Source organism: Mustela putorius, unplaced genomic scaffold (genome assembly GCF_011764305.1).
Source record: "Mustela putorius furo isolate JIRA1106 unplaced genomic scaffold, ASM1176430v1.1 tig00004033_pilon_pilon_pilon, whole genome shotgun sequence".
Taxonomy (NCBI): Eukaryota; Metazoa; Chordata; class Mammalia; order Carnivora; family Mustelidae; genus Mustela; species Mustela putorius.
Window position 1 is genome coordinate 3437016 of NW_025422169.1, and position 26516 is coordinate 3463531.

The 26516-nt window shown below is 40.9% G+C and overlaps 1 long non-coding RNA gene across 1 annotated transcript; it reads right to left on the reverse strand.

Moving 5' to 3' along the window:
* Nucleotides 1-22341: 22341 nt before the first annotated feature.
* Nucleotides 22342-25985, reverse strand: LOC123389783. The gene is made up of 2 exons (XR_006604431.1): nucleotides 25101-25985; nucleotides 22342-22518 (listed from the first exon to the last, which is right to left on the reverse strand). It is a non-coding gene; the product is annotated as an uncharacterized LOC123389783 (long non-coding RNA).
* Nucleotides 25986-26516: the final 531 nt, after the last annotated feature.

Genomic DNA, 26516 nt, shown 5'->3' on the forward strand with positions numbered 1-26516 from the left:
ACCCAGTGCTCCTCTCTGCAAAGGAATTTTGCAGATGGGACTAAAGTAGGAGGAAATTGAAATGGGAGATTACCCTGGATTAGCAGGTAGACCCAGTGTGATCACAAGAGTCCTTATACAAGGGAAACAGGAGGGTGAGAGTTGAAGAAGCAGGAGACATGGTGCTAAAAGCACAAATATGTGTGTCGGGTGTGGGGGAGAAGCAGAGAGATTTGAAGATACTCCATTATTTGCTTTGAAGATGAAAGAGGAGACAGAGGTCAAGGAATGAAATGGTGTCTAGAAGCTGGAAAAACAAAGGGTAGACAGAATTTCCCCAGAGCATCCAGAAAGAACACAGCCCTGCCAACACCTTGATTTTAGGACTTCTGACTTCTAGAACCATAACCGAACGCATTTGTGCTGCTCTCACCACTAAATTTGTGGCACTCTGTTCTACTACCAATAGGTAATTAATACAGGGGGTGAATGAGTTCGACATGATAAATCCACTCCAGCATTTCTATCTCCCCTTTTGATTCCTTTGTGTGCACTGAGCCAAGACATTTCTGGCACCACCAAGTCCTTCAGTTGGCCCACAGTTTCCCAAGTCAATGTTTCAGTCAACACTCCACGTAAATGTTGAGAACCATTCTCAATTATCTGAGCTTAACCCACAGAAGGCAGAATCTCAGTAAGTGTCCCTTAGATGATAAATTCCGCCTAATCTACAATTATGTTCTTTTCTTCTATGACCTTTAGAACGCCGCTCCCATCTTTCCCTGGCTTCTGTTGATCTTAATTAGCAAAATCTTGCAATTTGTTAAGTGTGTGAGCCTGTTCCTTTCAGGTGGGACTCTGTGCTTAACCACTGAATCTTTGCGGGGATCCTGCCTGAGGTGTTGTCAGGAATGGAGAAACCAGGGACCTGGAGGCAATGAGAGAACTGACGCACCCTTGTTCAATCATCACTTCAAGTGAGATCTTTACATGAAGTGACAGAAACAGAGGCTCTGCTTCTGCTGGTAATGAAGCTCCGTTCGGGTTTACATCTGACACCTTCCTTCCTATCTTCTCTTTCCTAACATGGTTCTCTTTTCGCAAAAAAGACGGTGTGAGGTTGGAAATGCACAGCCTCTGCTTTACTTCAGCAGCTTACAAAGGTAGACTGAGTCTCTGATTCTTAGATGCATCAGCCTGTGGCTACAAAATGTGAGAAATGTTTTTTAAGGGCATTCACAGAAGTTTCTTGGCTTTCTATTTATTAAACATGGAATTTAAGCCTTGCGTTAGCATATTTTGTTTTCATTAAGCTTTCTGGTACAGTAAAAAACAAGGAGCTCGTATTCTGAAGGTATAGTATCTTTATTGTTTTCAATCCAACCAGATAAGATTACAATCCCCAGATCTCAGCCCCTCCCCTTTTTTGGGAAGACTGATACTACTTACTCTTGGGGTAAAAGTTCAGTTGCAGAGAATAGACCTTACGCTAGCTGGTTTAAGTAAGAAAAGACTCTTATCACAGACTATTAAACGCATTCTAGAATCATCAGAGAAACGGCGGAAACAAATTCTGGGCTGTGCTTCTAAGAACAAGTTTTAAATCACAGGGCATACCTGGCAGCCTGGCGAGTTGCCACTTCTGCTGTGGTCAGACTTGAAGAAGCTGCTGACCGAAGGACTAAAGCTGACTCTGCACCTACTGGTTCCAGAACTACACTGCTGGGCTAGGACCCATGCAAACACACTAGGAGGTTCATTGCCCATCTCACATTCAAATCCCAAGCAAATGTTTCTGCTCAGCAGACCTAAGCCATAGCCAGTACCACCCCGGCCAAACAAACAAACAAAAAAAAACAAACCAAACCAAAAGCCTCTAGCAGCAAGGGCGTTCTAGGAGACTTAATCTGCAGCTTCACAGCATTTCCTCTAGGAAGAAAGCCATGCACCGTGTTGGCTCATTTCCCTGGAGGGTTCCTGATGACGTGCCGTCAAGGATCTATTAGGAAAACTGCGGTGCCAGTCACCAGAGCCAGATGGCTGTATTGGTGGCTTTGGGACACACCCGTGTAAGGACCTATTTTGAAACTGTTCCTGCTCCCCTTCCCCCAGGGGATTTACTTGGAGACAAATCCCGGAAACCAGCTCCAGGTAACAAAGCCCAGATACAAAGGTGGGTCAGGCCAGGTGGAGACATCCGATCAGTGGGGGGGCTACATACTGTCTCCCTGGTTACCAAGGAGTATGGGCCCCGTCCTTTGGGAGCCTTTTGGGCGCCAATCCCAATCAAGGGATTAGGATGGTAATAGGCTGGTTCAGATGTCTACTAGGGTAAATTGTAACTCAATTGGTCACCTAGCATCACTGTGGAGTTTCCTGTGTGTGTTACAATCTCATTGGCCACCTGTGCGTGGCCAGGCCCGACCGCATGGCCTTTGCCCTTAAAAGCTAGTCCGTGAAACAGAGAAGGGTCGCCCTCTCTTGTAAGAGGTGCGTCCACAAATGTTCAGTTAGATTCTTCAATTTTTTTTTAATTTATTTTTTTATTTATTTTCAGCATAACGGTATTCATTATTTTTGCACCACACCCAGTGCTCCATGCAATCCTTGCCCTCTCTAATACCCACCACCTGGTACCCCAACCTCCCACCCCCACCCCCGCCACTTCAAACCCCTCAGATTGTTTTTCAGAGTCCATAGATTCTTGATGCTTGGCGCGAAATAAAGCTTTGCTTGACCTTCACTTTGTATCAGTCTCACTCCTTTAATCACGGACCCATTATTGGGGCATAACACCCGAAATCTCTTCAGGACAGGGGTCTGAGAGACAGAACCAGCCCTGAGAAGAGGCAGGACCAGCTGCCTTGCATTTTAGGAAGGGAATTCGGCCTCAGTGCGTCTATGTTCCTCAGTTCAGAAATGCAGACTCTGAATTGTGTTCTATTGTTATCTTTTTGTGTTTTAGATTTTCTTTCATAGTTACTTTTATCTCATTTTTCTAAGTCCTCCAGTTCTATTGCAGAATGAGAGGCAAATGTCGCTCCTGTATTCAAGATAGGCAGGGGGAGCCGCTGAGAGCCAGCGAGCGTGCCTACCACAGGGGATTTCCCTCCGACCAGCTACTCGATTTAAGATTTCTCAGTTTATGTTCAATTTTGGCAAATGGGCGAGCCAAATATACACTGTTTTTATTTTGAAGTTTGTATCTATACAATTAACTAAGTAAAAGCTAGCATGCCACATGAATGCTAATTAATCACGCCTCATTTAAATAACAACAATTAAGACATTGTTCAAGCTGTCCTGGTTTGCATATGCAAATTGTGTTTTCCTCTGCTACTGGAAACTAACTCATCACAGCTGCGTGAAAAAATGTCTGGTTTATGAAGTTTCCATCAATCTTCACATGATAATGCTTAGTTATGCTGAATTAATTAGCATTTGCAAATTAACAAATTTGACTTTCATCTACATCTACCTTTAAGTCCCAGAATTGTACCATGAATCCCTAAGAGAACTAGTGAAGAAAAACCATTTAATAGTAAACCAAATAATATAACATTTAAATTGGAGAGCACACGTGTGAAGAAACTGGAGAACAAGCATGCGTCTGACAGACGGAACATACGGAACCTTTTGATTTATACAAGAGCGATGGTTCCTGAGAGCCCCCAACAGTCCGCATTGGCACAGATTCTCCAGTGACTAAGACTGTTCTTTTTTCATTATACCTCTTTCCATTTTCCCATAAGCATTTTTAAGCTTTGTATTGTTTATGTAAGCCGAAATCACCAAATCACCTCAGAATTTTACAATAAAGCACAAGAAGGGTTGTTATTTTAGTCATTGCTGTTAACAGGGGTGCACGTACGTGTTTTGACATCTCCTATGGTCTATGCAGCCAAACCACTTCTCCCTCTGTGCACTCACACCAAGGAAGACTAGTTTGTCATTTATGTAGATGTATATTGGAGATTTGTATACCTTTTAAAAAAAGATACCTCTAAGCCCCCAAACCCAAATCTTAGAAAATATCCGCATTTCCCCCCTCCCACCCCAATGACTCAGTCTAGAACTCAATGTGCTCTAGGAGTAAACTTGGGTATTTCTTTTTTTTTAATTTTTTTAAAATTTTTAGTTATTTATTTATACATTTAAGATTTTGTTTATTTGTTTGACAGAGATCACAAGTAGGCAGAGAGGCAGGCAGAGAGAGAGGGGGAAGCAGGCTGCCTGCTGAGCAGAGAGCCCAATGCGGGGCTTGATCCCAGGACCCTGAGATCATGACCTGAGCAGAAGGCAGTGGCTTAACCCACTGAGCCACCCAGGCGCCCCAAGTTGGGTATTTCTAAAAATCCAATATGGATAATTGGATAAAGAAATAGTATCCAAATTTTTTCTCAGCTATGCAAGCCTAGCCACAAACCACCGGGTTCTTCTGGGTCTTAAACACTGGCAATTGACAAAAGACTTTTTCCTAGGCTGAATGTGTAGCCTTGTCTCCAATTAAAGGCTTCCTTCCTCAGTGCTATACTATTGATTAATTCGTAATCTGCTAGCACATCTTCTTGTGTTTGTTACCTAAGACACAGTTCCAGAGAGGAATTCTTCATGAAACACCTTGTCAGTGATGATTCAAAGTACAATTGTGCATCTTAATGATTTCTTGGTGAACAGATGTTATTCTGAATAATCAATTTTGTTATTCATCTGCTTCTCTCTTCTATCTTTCTCAGATAATATTTATCAACTGGATAATTTATCTTCATAATCAAGAAATTAGTCACATATGCTTGTGGTGTGTGGTAATTGGGGAAAAAATTTCCCGAGATCAAGAGGGGTTGAAATAAATTGTAACTGACTAGGCAAACTGACTTCAATATTTTATTATTTTCATAAACTATTAAAAAGCATCAGATGTTACCATTTCTTGCCTCCCTGAACACATAACAGAGGGTTTCTGGGCAGTGTCAGAGGCACTAATACATTCAGCTGCCAATAGCATCTATCTCCGTAGCAAGAACAACTTCTTTGGCATGGCTTCATTGCCTGGTCCTATAAGGAGAGCAAAATACTTGGTATCTTTCCAGAATACATGTTGACCCCCATGAGAACCCATGAAGGAAACCCACAAGTTTTTAAGTACCATATTAATCAACCATGTTTAGTAACTTTCACATAGACACATGCAAAAATTTGCTTCCACACTGTTTTTGATAATCTATTCTGGAGAGAGTAACTTGGTTAATTCATGTGCCAAGTCCATGAACTCATTAAATCTTTCTGGAGCCCTGCATTAAGATTCTGAGGTCCTATATAAATTTAAAAGGAAAGAACATTGGTCAAACATCATTTTTGCCTTGTCTCCCATCTTTTGCATGGAACTTTGCCCTGCCAAACCACCTGTACACAGGGGAGGTATGACAGCACCTCAGTTCACCTACATTGTGCATCTTTTATCTTCTGTCCAGGGACATCTGTGTTCCTGTTGTCTGATGTGTTTGCAGAAAATGGACTAGCCTTTCTAGCAGAGGGCAAATTGTTGGGGCAACCCTTGGCCTTGGGCTGGGAGCCAGTGACCCAGTACTCCATTTCTGTCTTGGAAAGACCATTCTATACTGTTCCTCAGATGGCCCTTAGGGTGGAGCATTAGTTGCCCGCAGCAGGCACCAGCTCAATAATGCCTTCATGGATTCCCTCTTTCACCCCCTCAACTCCCCATTCCTAGCCTCTGAAAGCTCTTCTCAAAGTAAATTGTTGCCATAGAAGTTCTTATTTCTAGTTCTGGTTTTTTTTTTTTTTTGGAAAATCCAAGCTAGGAAAAAATACCACACTAAATTATTGGGGTCAGCCATGAGGGAAGGATTCATGAGGGGTTACAACTCCATGGTTGCCATGCAGAGTCTCTTCCATCCTTTATAATGACCTAAATTCTAATAAAAACAGAGCAGCTGACCCTGCCCAGAGGGTTGGTCAGCTGAAGTTGTATCATTAGGTAAGAACCAACAAAGTGTTTTAACGTCAAGCTCTATCTTTGGCTCATTACCTTTAAAAAACCGAGACAAATTATTCATTCCCGTCATCCATCAATAATATCAATAACCTTATCTGGGTGTTTTTTCTGGGTGTGTACTTTTTCAAAATATGATCGAAGTGTTGGGGAAGATCAAGCTTGATCTTCCAAGTAACAACAACACCTACTTGAGGACTAACATGTAAATGATGAAGAGAAGGCCCAAGGAGAAAAGTTAAAATAATACCACGAAATAGCATATTTTAAAAGCTATTTTAAATATGCTATTTAAATAGCATATTTTAAATAGCATATTTTAAATGACACGAAGAAAGACTCATTACCTTCAGGGTGACTCTCCAGGGAAGAGGTGGAAGTTGACTGGAGGTACTGAGCAAGATTGCAGAGACAAAGGAGGAGACAAATTTCCAGGCTGAGCACTGGCTTGGACAAAGTGTAGCATGGGAATAATTAGTCAGCAAGTTTAGTAGAGGATGCTTATGGAAACAGAAGGAGATACGTTTGGGGAGATAGAGTGGGGCTAGACTCTAGAGAAAGAAGAAGATCAGAGTTAGAATCTACAAGCAGAGGGTCTTACTATTTATTGACTCAAATTCTTATCAACAACACCTGATATTTTGGATCAGAAGCAGTGAGAAAATATCTCAGGCCATATAGGAAAGCACAAAGAAGACCACAGTGTGCTCTTAAACCACACAACTGCTCCCCCCATGACTTGGGGAGAGTGAAAAGTTAGTGTGGGAACTTTAAATAATGCTTGAACACCAGAGAAGCAAAAAACAAGAACTTATGGTTTAAGCCTGCAGCTTCTAGCCTGGATACCAATGTTTTTTCTTTGAAAGACTTTAAGTAATCTCTACACCCAATGTGAGGCTTGAACTTACAACCCTGAGATCAAGTGTCACTATGCTTTACCAACCGAATCAGCCAGGCTGATTTTTTCTGAACAAAGTCACTGTTCTTTACAAAAATCATCTCTAGATTCCAAGACTTAGAAAGTGTTCTAAATCCCCATAGTAAGTGACCAATTAAATGAAGCTTAAAGTTTTTTAAGTTTTATTTTCCATTTCATAAAAAAAAAAAACATTAAAAATCCATGACCATGCATCAATGAATTTCCTAGTTCGAGTTTCAGCATTTGACTAGAACTTGAATGTCTCCATTAAATTTTTACATTTGGTTAGAACTTAAATGTTTCCATTAGGTTTTTACATTTCTGTAGGAAATCCTAACTTACTTGTCCATGAGGGATGGCCAAGTCAGCTTCCATGGATTTGGATTCACTGCTTTCCCTCTGATTTGAAAAGCAGATAACAGACTGAAATAATTTTTTTTGTTTCACATGTTTCTACTCAGATCCCTTAGGATGTCCACTTTCTATCTTCTCAAGCATTCAAAAATTCTCTCTAGCAATCTTGAAATGTGCAGTAATTTTCTTATTGCTTTTTCCATTCTGTTTTGAGTTTAATTCTTCAAGATTCCATTATTTAAGCTTTATGTAAGTGATTATTATGATTTAATTATATCAGAAACTCAGCCGGTGAATTTTCTACAACTAACCAGGGGAAAAAGCTTTTTAATACTTAGATTTCCTTAGGCAAAGATAATACAATGGCTAAAAATTCCAGAAATTAGCAAATTCCATCATATTCATAATAAACCTGATGTCTTTGATAGTTCTGTGGTGGTGTTTCTATGGAATGAAAAGCCTTGTGCGAGCTGGAAAAATATTTAAGAGTGACATTATGAGGTCGCTCTTAACCTATTTTTTAACCTGCAGAAAAATAACAACAAAAAAGAACATCAGAAACATCATAGTCTTGGTTTCAAGAACTACTTTTGTCTGAATATGGAAAAAAAAAAATGTACCATGTTTGGCCACGGTTGACATTTCCCCATCAGATAGAAAGGAAGGCAAAGGTACATAGCAAAATGTGATTTTGATCAGTTGCTTGAGGTATCCAACAAGAATATATTGACCTTATGTCTTCTTCCAAGGATGCTACACAAGCATTTTCTTCACAAAAGACAAAACCAGTCACTGTTCAAAACCAACATGGCTAGGTTGAAAATATCAGCAACATCTGTGAATTTCTCTTCAAACCCATCAGCAGGAACAGGCGGTAATTTAACAACCAAATAAGCAAAGTAAATGACTCTACAGAGAACTCCCTTATAGAGGATGGGCTGTGGGAGTTGATGCAATCAAATTACTCAGGCTGTCCCACTGAGTTTGCAATTTTCTTCTCCAAATATAATGCCAACTATAGTGGCTGCTGCTGTAACCACCTAGGTCTGAATGTCCTCCACTTCCTGCTACCCATCTGCTACTCCCCTCAGAGAGGCCAGCTCCATGTCTTCCAAACCATTATAAACTCACAGCTTCTCATCTTTACCCATGCTATTGCCTCTTCCTAGAATGACTCGTGCATATTTCTTTCCTTGGAGAATGTCTGCTCATTCTTCCAGATCTCGTTCACAACAGTATCTTCCTCAGAAGGCTTTCTAGATACCCTGCCTCCCAGAGGCATGTCACAGGACAGTTAGTCATCATTTACGTTTTGATACGGACTTAAACCTTGTGTCCTCCCTCCTTCCAAAATTTATACATTGAAGTCCCAACAGGACCTGATTGTATTTGGAGATAGGGTCTTTATGGAAGTGATTAAAGTTAAGTGAGTCCATATGGGTGGGCTCTAATCCAATATGGCTGACGTCCTTACAAGAAGAGATTAGGGCACCTGGGTGGCTCGGAGGGTTAAGCGTCCGCCTTCTGCTCAGGTCATGGTCCCAGGGTCCTGGGATTGAGTTTCCACATAAGGCTCCCTGCTCCAGGGAGCCTACTTCTCCCTCTGCCTCCGCCGCCCTTAGTCTCTGTCTCTACTAAATAAATAAAATCTTTAAAAAATAAAAAAGAAGAAGAGGTGATTAGAACACAGGCCCACGTGGGGGGGGGGGTACTATATAAGGACACAGGAAACATAGTCTGCAAGCCAAAGAAAGAACCAACCCTACCAATACCTTGCTTTCATGCTTCCAGCCCCCAGAACTGTGGAGGGGAAAAAAACTCGATTGTTTAAGCCCCCTATCTGTGGTACTTTGTGATGCATCCCTAGCAAGTTAATCCACTTCTCCAGCCCCTCCCACGAGAATGTGAGTCTCCAAGACCGAACTATGCCTCAGTCCCACAATACGTGCTCAGTTCGCGCTTACTGAGTGAAAAAAAAAAAAAAAAAAAAAAATCTGACAATGAGACAGAACAGGGGAATGGACATAAGAATGTGGTAAAGGAGTCACTCGCCACGTTGACAGAGATGGTCACCCTTCTTCTCATAGAAACACACTCCTTACTTCTTGCTAACTACAAATCCGATTTTTCAAAAGCGAGGATTTCAAGATGGAAAAACCAGCTCCTGAACACGCTTGCTCCTGCTCTGCTAGCTGATGCTTGGGCAAAGGCCAAAAGTCAACTCTCAGTACAGATCAGGGACTTCAGCAAGCCGGAGTCCTGGCGGCCTCAACGGTGAGCAGCAGATAGCACTGCTTGTACTGATAAACGTATCCATCTCACACTCTAGTGGGGTTAGGAAAACCCTGAAGTAAATATCTTTAAACTAGCATTATTCATAAGAGATACGATATGGGAACAACTTACGTGTTTGTCAATGGTGAGTGGATAAAGAGCAGGTGGTATATATACAAAATGGAGTATGATTCAGCTTTAGAAATGAAGGAAACCCTGCCATTTGGGACAACATGGGTGAACCTGGAGGGCACTTACGATAAGGGAAATAAATCAGTCACAGAGAAAGACAAAGACTATAGGATCTCACATATATGGGAACCTAAAAAAATAAACAAAACCCTCAAACTCGGGTTGCCTGGGTGGCTCAGTGGGTTAAGCCTCTAGAGGTCTTCAGCTCAGGTCATGATCTCAGGGTCCTGGGATGGAGCCCCACAACGGGCTCTGTGCTCAGTGGGGAGCCTGCTTCTCCCTCTCTCTGACTGCTGCTCTGCCTACTTGTGATCTCTCTCTCTGTGTCAAATAAAATCTTAAAACAAAACAAAACAAAACAAAAAACTCAAACTCCTGGAGACAGAGAGTAGAAAACTGGCTGCCAGGGGTCAGGGGCTAGGAAGTAGGGGAAGAGGTAGGTCAACGGGCATAAGCTTCTAGTTGTAAGATAAGTAAGTTCTGGGATGTAATGCCCAGCATAGGGACTACAGTTAATCACACTGTATTGTACACTCTTAATTTGCTCACAGACTACATTTTAAGCCTTCTCAGCCATAAGGAAAAAAAAAGAACAAAAATGTAATTATGCAAGGTGATGAGTATTTTACTTACGTTGATTATGGGAGTCACTTCACAATGTATACCGATAGCAACTCATGTTTTACACTCTGTATTACAATTTTATTTGTCAGCTCTACCTCAAGAAAACTCAATAAAGTAGTTGTCAGTCTCTGCCCCATTACTCTATTATTTTAATGATAATTTTTAGCTCAAATTTATTTATTGCTATATTAATATCTACTAATTTTGCATGTTAACTTTGTGCATATAATCTTTGAAACACTCAACCTTATAATTTATTTACAGATTCTTTGTAGTTCTCTAAGTACACAATCATCTCATCCCTAATGATGCCTTTTTTTCCTCCTCTCCAAGCTTCATGTGTTTACTTCTTATCTCACTCTGCTGATTAGAACTTCTTGGATAATGTTAAAATGTGGTGAACGCAAATACTTTTGCCTTTATCTTGATAGCACATGATGAAGTTTTCACTTCACTTAAATTGACTCTAAGTTTTTTTTAGGTGTTTTTGTCAAAGAAGTAGTCTTCTCTAAGCTGAGAGTTTCAACATGGATGGATGTCAAATTATATCAATTGTTTTTCTGCATTTCTTAAAACAAGGGTGTTTTTCTCTTTCAATCAGGTATTGTGGTGAGTGATGCTGATTGTCTAATGTTAAACTCATATTGCAACAAGGCACGATGGATTATAGGTTTTAAATATTACTGGAATTGTTTTGCTCATAACTTGCCTCTGTATTTATGAGTCAGATTGGACTGTGAATTTCTGTATGTCCTTCTCAAATGTGACAGATGAATTCATAAAGAAAATGTGGTGTATACATACAATGGAATATGATTCAGTCTTGAGATAGTGTGCCAAGTGTGACAACGTGCGCGAACCTGGCAGACATCACGCTAAGTGAAATAAGCTGGCCAGAGAAGGACGATGCTGTACCATGATTCCACTTGCACAAAGAACGCAAAATAGGGATCCGATTCATAGAAACATAGAGTAGAATGGTGGGTGCCAAGGACTCAGGGCAAAACAGGGAGCTGCTGTTCAACAGGTTAAAGCCTCAGTAATGCAAGATGAATCTGTTCTAGAAATCTGCTGTACCACACTTTGCCTATAGTTAACAATACTGTATGAGGCTCTTCGAAATTAATTACGAGGTTAGCTATCATGTCAAGTTTTCTTACTGCAGTAAAAATTAAAAAAATAAAATAAAAAGGAGCACTCGTTTCATGCAATTGGTTGGAATAATGTCCTTTTTTTTTCCTATTCAATAATAGGTATAAGATGTAAGTTATCTTAGTAGTTTTATTACTTTAAACACATTTATTAAGGAACAATTTACCTGCAGTAAAATTCATACATATTAATTATACGATCAAGGTCTTTTGCCAAATGTCTATCTAGTACACCCAGTGGAGGCATAGAGCATTTCCATCTGTCTCTTCTGTCTCTTGTGTCTCCACGGTCTCACTTACCATCCCCAGCCCCTGTCCCCAGGAAACCACTCATCTACCGTCTATCACTCAGATAGGTCCTGCCTGCTCTAGAAGTTCACGTAAATGAAGACGTGCAGTAGTAGGTTCTCTTCCTCTGTGTCTGGCTTCTTCCACTCAGCATCAGGTGGAAGGCGTTGTTCCCGGACGCGTTCTATGCGGGAGCAGCACCAAAGCCGTGGTCCAGGCTGGGAGGAGGCATCCTTACCATCCTGTCCCGGGTATGATCCAGTTAAACGTGGCTTCTCCCAGCGGAAGCCCCCACGGGCAGGCATCCTGTCTGCTGACAGCAAGCCTTTGACAGGGCTGCTTCCCCGCGTGCTGTGGTTTGGTGTCGTTGAGAAGTCATGTTGTTGTTGCTGTTGGCCTTGTTGCTTTTAGGCCATTTCTGACAGAAGACGGTTCTGTCATTCCTGTGCCTTTTTAAGACTGGAAGCCAGGGACTTTGGACCTTGGTCAGAGTTAGCTGCTCCCTCTGCCTCAGAAAGGTCTGCTGCTCAGTGCCTCCCCCTGAGACATCCTAACCTCTGAGGCGGATTCCTCCTTCGGGTCTGATTTCCACGCCACACGTTCCCGCACTGCGCAGAGCGGCGCTCTGAAGTGAGCTTGTTGCCTTCTTGGTTTCAGTCCCTTCCCCTCCCGGAGTGGAAGGGGTACTTGAAATAATCCCTGAGCCAAAAAGGCTTTAATAGATATTTGTGAATGAGGGCACTACAGAAGTTGTCTGCTGGGGCTCCTGGGTGGCTCAGTGGGTTAAGCCTCTGCCTTCGGCTCAGGTCATGATCTCAGGGTCCTGGGATCGAGCCCTGTGTCAGGCTTTTGCTCAGCAGGGAGCCTGCTTCTCTCTCTCTCTCTCTCTCTCTCTCTGCCTGCCTCCCTGCCTACTTGTGATCTCTCGCTGTGTGTCAAATAAATAAAATCTTAAAAAAAAATAAAAAAAGGTATCAGTTGACTCTCCGGTTTTATAAATCGGCCTCCTATATGTTGCTTTAACATAAATTGGTATCTCCGGGGCTGGTCTTTCTTGATAGATTTGATTCTATCAAAACCATGAACACAGGCAAGGGGACTCTGGGACAACACAGTGTCCAGTCTCAGGGAGCTACTCCTTTGTCCTTCTGTCTCTCCCTTTCAACCCCGGCCTGTAATTTGACCAAAACTGAGAAGAAGCCTAGATTTAGGATCTTTCACTGACAGTTGCTTTTCTTTAAAAAAAAATTTTTTTTTTTTAATTTATTCAAGAGACACAGAGAGAGAGAGCCTGAGTGCGGGGAGGAGCAGAGGGAGAGGGACAAGCAGACTCCGTGCTGAGCACAGAGATCATGACCTGAGCTGAAACCAAGGGGCCAGCGGTTAATCGACTGAGCCCCCCAGGTGCCCCTGGCAGTTACTTTTCTGGAAACAAAAACCTTTAATTTTAGGAGATAATAACTTTTCTGAAACTGTCTTCAAGAACGAGCACCTATAGGGCACCTGGGGGGCTCAGCTGGCTTGGCATCTGCCTCCAGCTCAGGTCATGATCCCCGGGGTCTGGGATTGAGTCCCACAGGGGGCTCCCTGCTCAGCGGGACCCTGTTTCTCTCTCTGCCCCTGGCCGGACTCATTCTCTCTCACACGTGCTCTCTCTCTCTCTTTCAAATAAATAAAATCCTAAAAAAAAAAAAAAAAGAATGCCCACCTACAGAAGACAGAATGGCGCTTCCCAAAGACGCCCATCCCCTGATTCCCAGAGAGAACTAAAATCGCAGATCTTACAATAGAGATATCCTGAATTATCTGGGCAAACCTTGTCTGACCTCATGAGCCATTAAAGGCAGAGAGTTGTCTCTGGCTAGAGGCCGGAGATGTGGCAGAAGGGGCGTCCGGGAGCATCCATGCAAGAAGGTGAGGACATTGCTGATCTTCGATGTGGGCCCTCCGGTGAGAACTACAGGAGAACTTTGGGGGAGCTCCTCTCTGACAACCAGGAAGAAAATGAGGTTTCAGACCTACAGCCGTGAGAGATGGGACTCTGCCCCTCACCAGCCTGACGGACCCAGGAGTCACATCTTCCAGAGTCTCCCAACACCATGATTTCAGAGAAACCAGCTGAGTCCACCCCGACTTCTGGCCTACACACTGTGAGATCACAAATTTGTTTTATTTTAAACCTTTCAGTGTATGATCATGTTATAGCAGCCGTAGTCAACACACACAGCACTCTATTTGAAAACAGTCATTCCTTGACTCAGGACTATCGATTAATTATCAATGAATAAATCTACTTATTTATTGACTTATCACTGCTCTTTATGGAGATAATCTGACTCATTTTATTTTTTTATTTTTTTAATATTTATTTATTTGAGAGAGAGGGAGAGAGAGCAGACAGGGGGAGGGGCAGAGGGCGAGGAAGGGGGAGAATCTCCAGCAGACTCCCCGCTAAGCACAGAGCCTGCCATGGGGCTTGATCTCACAACCTTTCGGGGGCTGGGGAGGGCTGAATGTGTGGGGAAGTGAATGTAGTGGGTGCACCAGGAAGGTGGCTGAGGTGTGGGGCTGGGCCACCGCGTCAGCAAGAAGTGAGTCCCTGGCAGGCTGGGGCAGGGGAGTGACGCACCTGCCTGGGGGCATGGGCAGGACCACTCTGGCCAGTGGAGCAGGACGGAAGCCAGAGCACCACTCAGGAGGACTTCCTCAGCGCCATCTGCATTGACCCTGAGACATATTTACCCCACACATCTGTGCTTGTGTGTAAACACCTTCATGCTGATAACATCTCACTCTGTGGCAGATAAGAGCTCCGCAGACTTCGAACAGTCACACTGACTTTCTTGTTATACCTACATCGCTGTTCCCTCTAAAACTGAGCCCACATGGGAAAATCACCTGTATTTCTTCCTCTTGACACACTGAAGAGCTTTACTTCGTCAGTAAGGCAACTCCCAATTGGGAGAGCAAGACAAAGTTTAAATCACCGTGTATTTAGTCCTATCCTCACACATTTTTCCCTGGAAGCTTTAGCAGATGGCCTCTTGAACCAATGCTTTTGATTGAGTCCTGTGGTCCCTCCCCCACTAGGAGGTAAGCCAACCGCCTAGACAGAGGACTTCCAAACTTCAGATAATAGTGTCTTGTGAAAACAGAATTTACATAAAAATTTACATAAAATTTACTCCACATCTCTAATAGGTTTTGATGCTTACATTTCAGAAAATACAAAGGATTTTTGCTTTGTTTCTTTGGGGTTTTTTGTATGTTTGTTTGTTTGGTTGGGTTTTTTTTTTTTTGTTTGGTTGGTTTTTTTTTTTTTTTTTTTTTTTTTTTTTGCATTTCTTGATGACTCCCTGTAAAACTTAAATACTTATTTAGAAATTAATTAATTTTGCTATAAAGTCAACTGATCACAGCAGAAGACAGCCAGGCTGTGAGAGTAACTGCGAAGGTCAAATGCTGACAGAAAAGCTATTTCCAATGGGTCCATTTACTTCAAGATAGGATCTGCTTAGGACACTTAGGGCTGCCTGGGAAATGCAAAGATAATCACCTGGAAAGACATTTTCTCCAGATATCCCAGAATTTGAATTGAAAGAAGAAACGAGTCAATGCTTAAAAACACACTCTACGATTGCAAAGGTCCAAGGTCCTGAAGCTCTCATCGCTGTGTGGTCACAGGTCCATTGGAACTGGGACGTAGAGGCATTTGGGCCCTATTTTCAACAACTTTTGAAACTTGCAACAATTAACAGTGTTCTCAAGAAAAGAAAAAAAAAATGCTTCAAGCCTGGGCTTTCATGTTTAAAGGAACTCCCCACAAACACTCTTTCTGAGCTACACTTTTTTTCTACCTTCTAGTGGAAATTATAACCACAGGTTACCATGTTTTCTTTCCTGTGTTTGAAAACCACATGTGTTTTAGTGAAAACAGTAGGGTGAACCATGAAATTCAAGACTTTAAAATACCAGATAGCTGTCGTTGGAAATGGAAATGTCTTACTTATGGCTTGCTCTGTTGCAAAAAATTCTAGTTAAGTTGAAAATGTAACTTTTAGGCAATCTCCACACATACAAATCAATTATCTAACTGATATCAGGTAACTGTAATTATCTGGAGTAAAAAATAAAAAGTACAAATATTTTCAGAGTCAAGTTATTTTATACTTTTGGATTTTTAAAATCGCAATGAACATTTTATAGTCTATCACAATGGAGGAAACAGAGCCCCAGAGAGATGGGTCTCCCCAATACGGACATGGATGGTCAACTGAAGCCCAGGGGCACCTGGGTGGCTCAGTTGGTTAAGCATCTGCCTTTGGCTCAGGTCGTAATCCCAGGGTCCTGGGATCAAGTCCCACGTTGGGCCCCTCGCTCAGCAGGGAGCCTGCTTCTTCCTCTGCCTGCAGTTCTCCCTGCTTGTGCTAACCCTCGTGCTCTCTCTTTCTGACAAATAAAAAATTCTTAAAAAAAAAAAGTAGTGAAGCCCAGTCATGAATATAGATTTCTTCTGCTCCGAAGTCCATGCACTTTCCACCAGACCACCCTTTCTGTATCTTAATAAAGCAGAGAACATTAAAAGGTGGGTGGGGGGGGGAGTGCCTGGGTGACTCCTTGGATTTAGTGTCTGCCTTTGGCTCAAGTCATTATCTCGGGGTCCTGGGATCAACTCCCACATCAGGCTCCCTGCTCTGCGGGAAGCCTGCGTCTCCCTCTCCCTCTGCTTGGGTTTCCTCTCTCAGTGTATGTCTCTCTGTCAAATGAATAAATAAAATCTTAAAAAAGAAGAAGAAGAAGGGAGAGGTGCACATGGCACGTTTACTTATAAATTTCCACATGTCTTATTTAAACGACTTCTTACCGGAGAGGTAGGTAAATGGAAGTGAAGCAGCGGTGTAAAGGGTTCTGAGCACCTACTAGGCGAGTAAGAACTTTAAATGCCACAGGGAGCCTTTTATGATCAAGATTTAGTTGCTGTTGAAGGTAGAGAAATGGGTGGTGGTGCTTCTTTAAGGCTGAGAGTCAGAAACCAAGTTCACATTTACACTTTTCTGAAAGCAGAGCTGGAAAATTCCCTGTCTTTCTCTGAGATCCTCACCCACACCAGAGGTACAAGAGGACCCCATTATGAAGAGACCCCCCACCCCTGCACCGGACATCACGTTGCTCACAGGCTTTTGTGATGGGGAGGGGAACGGAGAAGGTCACGCAGAGCCCGCAGTCCCTTTCAGCCTGGACAGCAAGGACCTTCCTCCATCCAGGTCCCTTGCTCCTACGATGCCCCCTTTTCCTGTGCCCAACTGGCCCCTCCGGGTGGCTGCTCCTTGAAAGATTCCCATTCCAGCCCCTGACCCTGGGTTTGGCGGTTTTAGAAACTCAATTTTGCCTGCGTGATCCATGCCTGATGAGAAAATGCGCACTCTGTCTAAAGAAGGGTCTGTCTCACGAGTCCCCAGCATGGCTCCCATCACCCGGGAGACTAACCACAGATCAGATCGCTTCTTCGTGAGCAAAGAAATATTTGAAGAACAAGAATAAAGGAAAGTGAGTGTTCTCGAGAGGCTTTTATATCAAGCTGAGAGAGGTTTGTCTTTCTGTAGGGTAGCAGCTTCCCTTTGGGAACAAATATTTTCAGCTCCTGAAGTAAAGAAGCACAATGAAGTAGAGTTGAACAATTCAGAAGACAAGCAGACAAATTCTCATCATCCAACCTTCCTTTTTAATGTTCTTTATCAATCCTGTTTTCTATCATGTAAACCTTATCTCTCAATGATTCAAGTAAGACTTTTCCAGATGATTCCTTGTGGTCTTTGTTTAGATTTCACGGCAGTTACTTCATGATCCTTGAATCTCACGGACATGCTGCCTTCATGTTGCGTGGTCATAATTATCCCATTTACACTTTATGTTCCTGATTGGGTCAGATTAAGAAATTGGCATGAACTGCCTCTCACCCAAAGTTGAAAAATATTTTGTCCTTTTTTTTTTTTTTTTTAAATATTTGAGGCCTTGACCCACTAATTAGCATGAGGAACAAACTTTCCTTCACTGGGTTTTTGCCTTTAAAAGAGCAAATACTTGGTATAGCCCGATCTACATGGGGCATGGCGGAAGGATCCAGGGAGGCAGCATAAACCCATACAGAGGGGTTGTCAATGGGGTGCCACTAGCAGGATGTGCCCTAGGACGTCAGAGAGATAGAGATAGAGGGAGAGACATCACTGTGAAAACAAGAGAGGGGGAGGAGCAGGAGTTTAGGATTAAAGCAAGGGGGTGGGGGTCAAAAGGACTGGAAACACCCTCTGAACTAACTCCTTCACTCATTAAGCAAGAAAAAAGGGACTCAAAGTATTACTAATTTGGGGTCACACTGTCATTAAACTTAACTTGTTGGCTTTCTAAAAAACACAAAGAGAGAGGAAAACAGACAGAAACAGAGAAACAGCAAGAAATAGAGAGACAGAAGCAGGGAGACAAGACAGAGAAAGGGAGAGAAAGAGACAGAATCACAATGAGACAGAGAGACAGAGAAAGGGAGAGATCTGCACTCACTGTGACTCGCACTGAATTAATCAGCTCTCCCTTACCTGGAGCAGGAACACGGCTTCTGCCTACACAGAAAGAGCTTTATGAATATGATAATATTGCATTCCATTTTCAAATAACCTTTTTAAAAAGATTCAATCAATTTAAACTAAAACAAACAAACAGAAAACAAAACAAACAAAAAAACAGTCTACCCACTTCTCCTACCCCCATCTCCTACCTCTGATAACCACAGATCTGTTCTCTGTATCTATGAGCTTAGTTGCTCTTGTTTGTTTTAGATTCTGTGTTTAAGAGAGGTCGTATGGTAATCTGTCTTTCTGTCTGACTTATTTCCCGGAGCATAATGCCCTTGAGGTCTATGTTGTTGCAAATGGCAAGATTTCATTCTTTTTTTTTTTTAATGGCTGAATAATATTCCATTTAAATATATATATGTGGTGACATTTTCTTTATCCATTTATCCACTGATGGATACTTAGGTTACATCCATAACTTGGCTGTTATAAATAAGCCTGGTGGTAGGTATTAAGAAGAGCACATATTGCATGGAGCACTGGGTGTGGTGCATAAACAATGAATTCTGGAACACTGAAAAGTTTATTTAAAAAATAAATAAAATACGGGGCGCCTGGGTGGCTCAGTGGGTTAAGCCTCTACCTTCGGCTCAGGTCATGATCCCAGGGGCCTGGGATCGAGTCCCGCATCGGGCTCTCTGCTCAGCGGGGAGCCTGCTTCTCCTCATCTCTCTCTCTGTCTGTCTCTCTGCCTATTTGTGATCTCTCTCTCTGTCAAATAAATAAATAAAATCTTTTAAAAAAATAAAAAAAAATAAATAAAATAAATAAAAAATAAATACAAATAAAATAAAAATAAATAAAAAATAAAAAATAAATAAAAATTTAAAAAAATAATAAAATTATTTATTTAAAAAATAAATAAAATTAAAAAAATAATGATGCAGTAAACATGGGTATAGATACCTTCTTGAAATAGTGTTTTTATTTTCTTTGTGTAGACACCCGGAAACTGAATTGCTGAAGGAGACGGTCATTCTTTATATAACTGCTAGAGGAGCCTCCATTCTGTTTTCCATAGTAGCTGCATTAATTTACCTTCCACCAACAGTGCATGAGGGTTCTTCCCCTTTGTCCACATCTTGCCAACACTTGTTGTTTCTAGTCTCTTTCAAAAAACCTTTTATTGGGGGTGATACACCCAGGAAAGCACAGAAGCCACAAATACGCAGCCAGATGGAATTTTTCAAAGTGAACCTATCTATGTAACCCACTTCTTGTATCAAGTGATCAAAATATCACCAACACAGCACAAACCATCTTAACCCCTCCCAGACACTACATCACCACCTCCCCAAATGTAATAACTATTGTCCTGACTTCTCATGGCCCGAATTCATGTTGCCCATTTTTGAACTTTATGTAGATGAAATCATATGGTATCTTTTAACCCAGACTTCTTTCATTCGGTGTTATGATTACAAGATTTGTTCATGCTGTAGCACTCGTGTGTGAATTTTCATCTCTGCTTCCTGCCTGTTCATTGACATATCAAAGTTTAATTATGCACTTTCCAGTTGATGGATGCTTGAACCATTTCCAGCGTGAGGTGATTACGAATAGTACTGAAACGAATACGTTATAACCATCTCTTCGTGCATATGTGTATATCTTTCTGTGGGTTGTGTGTTCCTGGAATGCCTGGACCACGAGATATGCGTATACTCAGCTTCAGTAGACATTGCCAAGCAGTTTCCCAAAGTAGTGCTAATTTGCATGAGAATTCCACTTTCTGCACAACCTCCCCAGCATGTACATAATGGACTCACTATGTCCAGGGAGTCACAAAATAGATGGCGGAATTTCAGGAATTTTCTTTTTTAGCTAAGAAATAAAAGGAAGAATTTAAGTTTAGAACCATGGGAGAGGTCTCCATTCTGTCCAAATGAAATTGCAAGGAAAAGAGAGTGCAAATTCTCAAAATGTAAGTAAATAGAGAGAGGTTTGGAAAAACAAATACACGTACGATAGTTTGTTTTTTAATTCTTTTAAGTTCTTTGACACTCTGTGGTACATGCAGAAGGCCACGATGACCTCAAGAGCCTATGTGTAAACAGTTCCAGTTGATTTCTTGTTTGGTTTCTTGAGTGAGGTTTTACTAGGTTCCCAGGAAAAGTCGAAGCTGGGTAATAACATCTAGCAACTAGAATTTTCTGCACCTTGCTGTGTTTCACCCAGAAGCCTTTTGAAGTTCTTAAGGTTTTAAGTCTTTTTAAGTGCCCTTGGCAGGTCAAGTCACAAGACATGAAAGTTCTCAAGCAACAGCTTTCTTGTCTTTTGCCTAGAGACAAACTTTCTTAGTGGGATTAAAATTAATCCACATTTCTGCAGCCCTCCCAGATTTATGTAACACCTAAACTTATTTACTTAATCTGGCTGTCAGAATCAGTTGCTTTGGCCTGACCAAAAGCTTTCTCCTCTAGGTAAAAGTGCATGAGCCAGTTAGTAAACAGGGAGTTGGTTTTCTTCCACTGTGAAGGGGACACGGCTTAAAGCAAGTCACATTTGAAGAAAAAAAAAATAATAAACCACTCTGTAGAATTATAAGGGCAGATTCAAACAGTGGCATTGTTCATTCTTGAAGGTATTTTGTGTAGGGGGGAATAATTTGTGTGATTTAGTAAAAAGTAAAGTAGCCAGTCTTGTTTAGAGCAATGAGAGAATTACAATCATCTGCCTAAAAATCATATTTGCAATTCCTTGACAAATAAAACATCAACAAATCAAGAAAAAAATCAAATAACGAAAAAGATTTCATGGACTGTAAGTGACACACATGATACAGGTAGTTTTAGCTTGTGTCTCAAGACTTGTGTCCTCACTCAACGACAAGAATAAGAGAGAGACCAAGAGACAATAGTCATCTTTCTATTTTGAGCTTATGAAGGAATTAAAGTTTCTTTTCTACACACATTTATGTTTTTCAAATGACCTCTGATGAATATCCATTACTTTATGATCAGACAACAAATAAAATTTATTTTTAAAATAAAATAATTCCCCAAATTTCACATAGTTAAAAGACAGTAAGGAAATACAACAAAATGTTCATTGTCTTGGATTGGGGAGTTATGAGCAATCCTTTTTTTTTTTTTTTTTTTTTTGTTCTTACCTTTCTCTAATTTCTAGATGTGTTTGTTTATATGTGTGTGCATACAAGTAAATGTGTAACTTTTATCCTAGAAAAAATAACCAATGGTATTTTTCAAAATTAGCTTGTAGATTATAACCCCCATTTTTAGCCTTTGTAGATGATGGCCAGAGTTCTCCAGACACAGCTTGGTGGATCCACATGAGCCCACCTGGGTTCTGATTTTGGCTCTACCACTCTTGCTGTGTGATATTGGGTAAGTTACTTATCCTCTTTGAACCTCAATGCTCTCATCTGTAAAATATGAATAACAACACCCATATTATGGGATTGTTATAATGGTTCATCAAGGTGATTTATGTAAAATACCATTGTATAAATGCTCTACAAATGGTAGTGGAGCATTCAAAGTGCAGCATTCTCTTCTTAAGGTTTTCTGGGGATCAAAGTACTTTAAAGAGCTCGTCTACTCAATTCTCCCTAAGAAGTCTGCAGGATGTGATAAGACTACCTCCCTTTTTACTAATTTTAAAACAAACACTTGGAGGACAGAATTTTTGAAATAATGTATGACATCTGTCATCTGTTTAGAAAAATAAGCATATCTTCTAATCTGAGATACTACATGTCTTTGATTTTTTTCAAGAAAAATTATTATTGGAATATAGTGGACATACAATGAATGCCGGGGTACGCAGCATAATGATTCTATACACTTAGCTTTGGTTCTGAGCTTATCTCCATCAAGTTCAAATAGGAGGTGTGAAAAAATTAGTGTTTCATGATTTTAAATGTTGCATAAATTTACAAATAAAGAGAAGCTACTAATATGATTACTTAGAGATCACAGGTTTTTCTTTAATCGTCAGAGTACATTTATTCAAATACTGGACAATCTGAGTGTGTACGTGAGTTCGTGTGTTTCATGTGTAAAACAGAGACAAAACCTCCACTCTCCAAAGATCTGTTAAATCCCAAATGCAGCGTTTTACTTCTTTTATTTGCTGACTCTGTCGAGTAACAAGCAGAAAAAAAGAAAAAGAAGAAAATGTCAGCTTTGGATCTACTTACAACTTATGAGTCAGTATAAGTGTAAAAAAAAATAACCAGTCTTGAGGGTTGCCATTTGGGGTTAAAATCAAACATTTCAGGGGTGAGATGGCTGGGCTGGGGGATGAAGCATGACGGTGCAACATAGCACCTTGAACTGACGCACACAACAGCTAAATATGGTCAATTTAACCTCATTAGGCCACTGTTCTGACCAGTGAGAAAAAGAAAATTACTTAAATTTCTGTTTCACATAATTTATACTTGAAAGTGAAGACTTGAGACTCTGGTGTAGGGAGGAGAGTTATGCACAAAGAAGAAAGTAATGATTTTCAGTGTTTCCTGTGCTATCAGTGTATGACTTCCTTGACAGTATTTGAATTTTTTATTCTAGTGAATATATTTAAATAGCAATGAGTAGTAGGAGCAAATTATATTACATTCCCCATCACTGACAATCAGAACTTTCTTTTAATTGGCATTTATTTTCAGAATTTTAAAGCTGGAATAAACCTGACTATCTCATTTAGTACAACATAAATTGTGTGTATGTGTGTGTGTGTGTTAATGTCAAAATACAACCATCAGTGGTGTGTATTTGAGGGTGTGGATGAAGAAGAGAATAGTGAGGGGCAGGTGTGGTATTTGCTTCAAAAAAAAAAAAAAGAGGATTGAGAGAATAAAGTGGTTTAATCTAAAGTAAGGTGCCTTCACTGATAGATTTTTAAAATCCTAGGCAACTGCATTATGACAAATTGTAGAATTATAATAACCAAATTCATAAATATGACAGGGTTCATCTTGATTTCTTCCTCTGGGATTCACAGATTAGTTCTCAGATTTATTGGTCCTCTCTGGGGAGAATTTCTCATCAAATGTTCAGGCTTTTGGACTTTCGGGTTGCTTTGCTTTTCAGTGGTAGAGAATCACTAAAAAGGGGGTTTCTGTAGAGAATTCTATCTAATCAATAGCTCTTTAGTTTCAGACAAAATTTTATATGCATTTGGGCTCTCCTTACTATGCTGATATCCTTGGACTCACCAAATCCAGAATTCTAGCTGTGGATCCTTAGAAATACTGGACCTTTCCTTTCTCCCTGATTCTGCCCTTAGACCTCACAAACACACCAGAAGTTTATTGTGTTAACTTGTATCTCTGCTATAACAACATTGAAAATGTTACTGTTTGCTATATGATTCAGATACTTATGTTGCAATTAGAGTCTCTTTGTTATCAGTGATGACTTGAAAAAAAAATTCAGTGCTATAGTATTTCAGAAGCCACAACTAAAACAAGACAGTAATACAGTGTTTTTATAACTCCCCTACCTTAAAACAAAAACAAAAACAAAAACGAGGTGGGGGGTGGTGAAGAAGAAATACTATCATGCTCAATTTCATTCTTCTGTAATATAAGAATAATTGATGTTCAAGGAAAAAAATGACCTCTAAATGTTCTACAACATTAAATATTGAATTCTTGCTTTATTTTCTATGGCTGCCTTATTAAGTGGGCATTTTGATACATTATAATTTATAAATTGGCCATGTATCCATATGTTAATTCCTTTTAGAATACCATCTTAACTAAGACATCTGTAACCATACACATTTCCTTTACTGTTTCAAGAATCAGACTATAGTTTCAGCTCTTGTTTCTGTGTATATAATGATAAAAGTCATACATTTGGGGCTCAACAGACCAGGAGTCAAGGCATACTCCATTACTTACCGGCTCAGTGAGCCTGGCAAGTCACCTGTTTGATCCCTAAGGCTCAGCTCTTACATCTGTAAAATGAAGAGGATATTCCCCATCTCGGGGAGTCACTGTAACAATCAAATGAAATAAATAGTGTTGCACACCTTGCCCCAACACATGTTATAAATGCACAATAAATATTAGTTACTATGAGGTCATTCATCATCCTTTTTGTAAATGAAGACATTATACCTACCTCCCATACCTTGTCTAAGATTTTAAAACTAGCTTAACTTAACTAAGCATACATAACAATGATGGGACTTTCAAAAACATCACATTATGAACCTTGTTCCTCTTTTAACTCAAGATAAAAATCAGTATCCATCATTCCCCCTCCTGATTTGCAAGAATTGGTATCAATCTTCTTACCAATAGAAATCAAGGCTTATTTAGTCCCTAAGGGAGACCGAGTTTGGTTTCAGTGTTTAGAGCTCTCTTCTTGCAATAACAATTTCTAACTTCTAATTATCCTTTTTCCCATTTGAATGCATAAAGTTAGACTGAATAGGGGGGAAAAAAAAATCTCCCTTTCCCTTTTCCCAGCTGTGAATTTATTTATTTTTTTTTTATTTAAAGATTTTATTTATTTATTTGACAGAGAGAAATTACAAGTACACTGAGAGGCAGGCAGAGAGAGAGAGAGAAGGAAGCAGGCTCCCCGCCGAGCAGAGAGCCCGATGCGGGGCTCGATCCCAGGACCCTGAGATCATGACCCGAGCCGAAGGCAGCGGCTTAACCCACTGAGCCACCCAGGCGCCCCCCAGCTGTGAATTTAAAATACCTGTTTTTCATCTGCACATCTGTCACTTTCACCTATAGTTCCTAGAATAATTTTGACATTTTCTGAATAAATTTACACTGGACTCCACATGTTTCTCTGGTCTTTGGTAATGGCAGATCATTGTCTTCTAGTTCCATGCCGTTCTTCTGGGGATTCAGGCTGACCCCTTTAAAAACAATCTTTGCCAGGCCTTTTGGAAAGTGACAGGGGGAGAGCCAACTCCTCATGAAATTGTCCAAACTGGTTTCCCTCTGAGTGGTGACTTACTGCACAGACAGGAGTGTCCTTGTTAAATAATCCTTTGTTCAAACTGTCTGTCTGTCATGTCCCACTTCTCCCCAAATACCATCTTCCTCCGATTTGAGGCTCTTAATAAGAACATCGTCTCTTTAATTTCTATCCTAAATCCTTTATGGAAGGTGAACCTCACAGATGCAGAACGTGGTCTCTTCTGGAGACAGAAGATAATCGCCAGCTAGGTCCAAAATAAAAGCAAGGTGATGATGTCTCAGGCTCCCTCTTGCAAAATCCCGGTTGAAGGAAGATGGATTGTCATCTCTTCAAGATTCTTGAAGTTGTTTATTTCTTAGCTCTGGATCCAAAGCAGGAATCATGTCTATTCCAGTTAAGGGGGACTGAAACGGCTGTTCCACAGTATGAATTCAGCATCATTCCAGGAAACTTTAGGGCAGAAACTGAGGGGGAAAAGAAGTACACAACCGAAAGCTTGAGTGTTTAATGCAAGGAGTGGAACCTCCCCACCCACATGTAGTCCCCTCCAGGAAATGCCATTTCCTCTTCCAGGAAACAAAGGTGTGGAGAGCTTCTGAGCAGCAGACGTGTTTATAAAACAATGAGACAAAGTCTGATAGAAAACAGAAATAGCTTGTAGCCTGGGGAAGGAGGAGGCTGCCCCTCCCCCCCACTCCCAGGACACCAAGATCAAAAAGATCTACTGGTATCCCTAACACCTAGCCTGGAACAACAACAGATCTGGATTTTTTTCTCTTTCAGGTAGGATTCAAGACAAATAAATATCCACAACAGGCAAAAACCTCTTCCTAGACTTCTGATGAATATTGTTTTAAAAGATTCAGTCTTTAGATTAATGGGTTTTCAATTGCTATAGAATTGGAGAGCGGCACGGGTCCCCAGGGACCCGTGGTCCAAAGTCGAGCCAAGCAGAAAACAGAGGGAATGGCTGCAGAAGGGAGACAATACTCAACGGTGTTTGGGGGATGCTTCACACGGGCCTGAGTTGGAATCCTGGTCCCAGTACTTTACTAACTGTGGGGTTTGAGGCAGGCTCTATTATTATTGTAAGTTTCATTATTATTATCCCTAATACAGAGATGATAGTGATGATAGAACATCTACCCCAGAACTGTCACAAGGACTAAATGAACAGGGCATCAA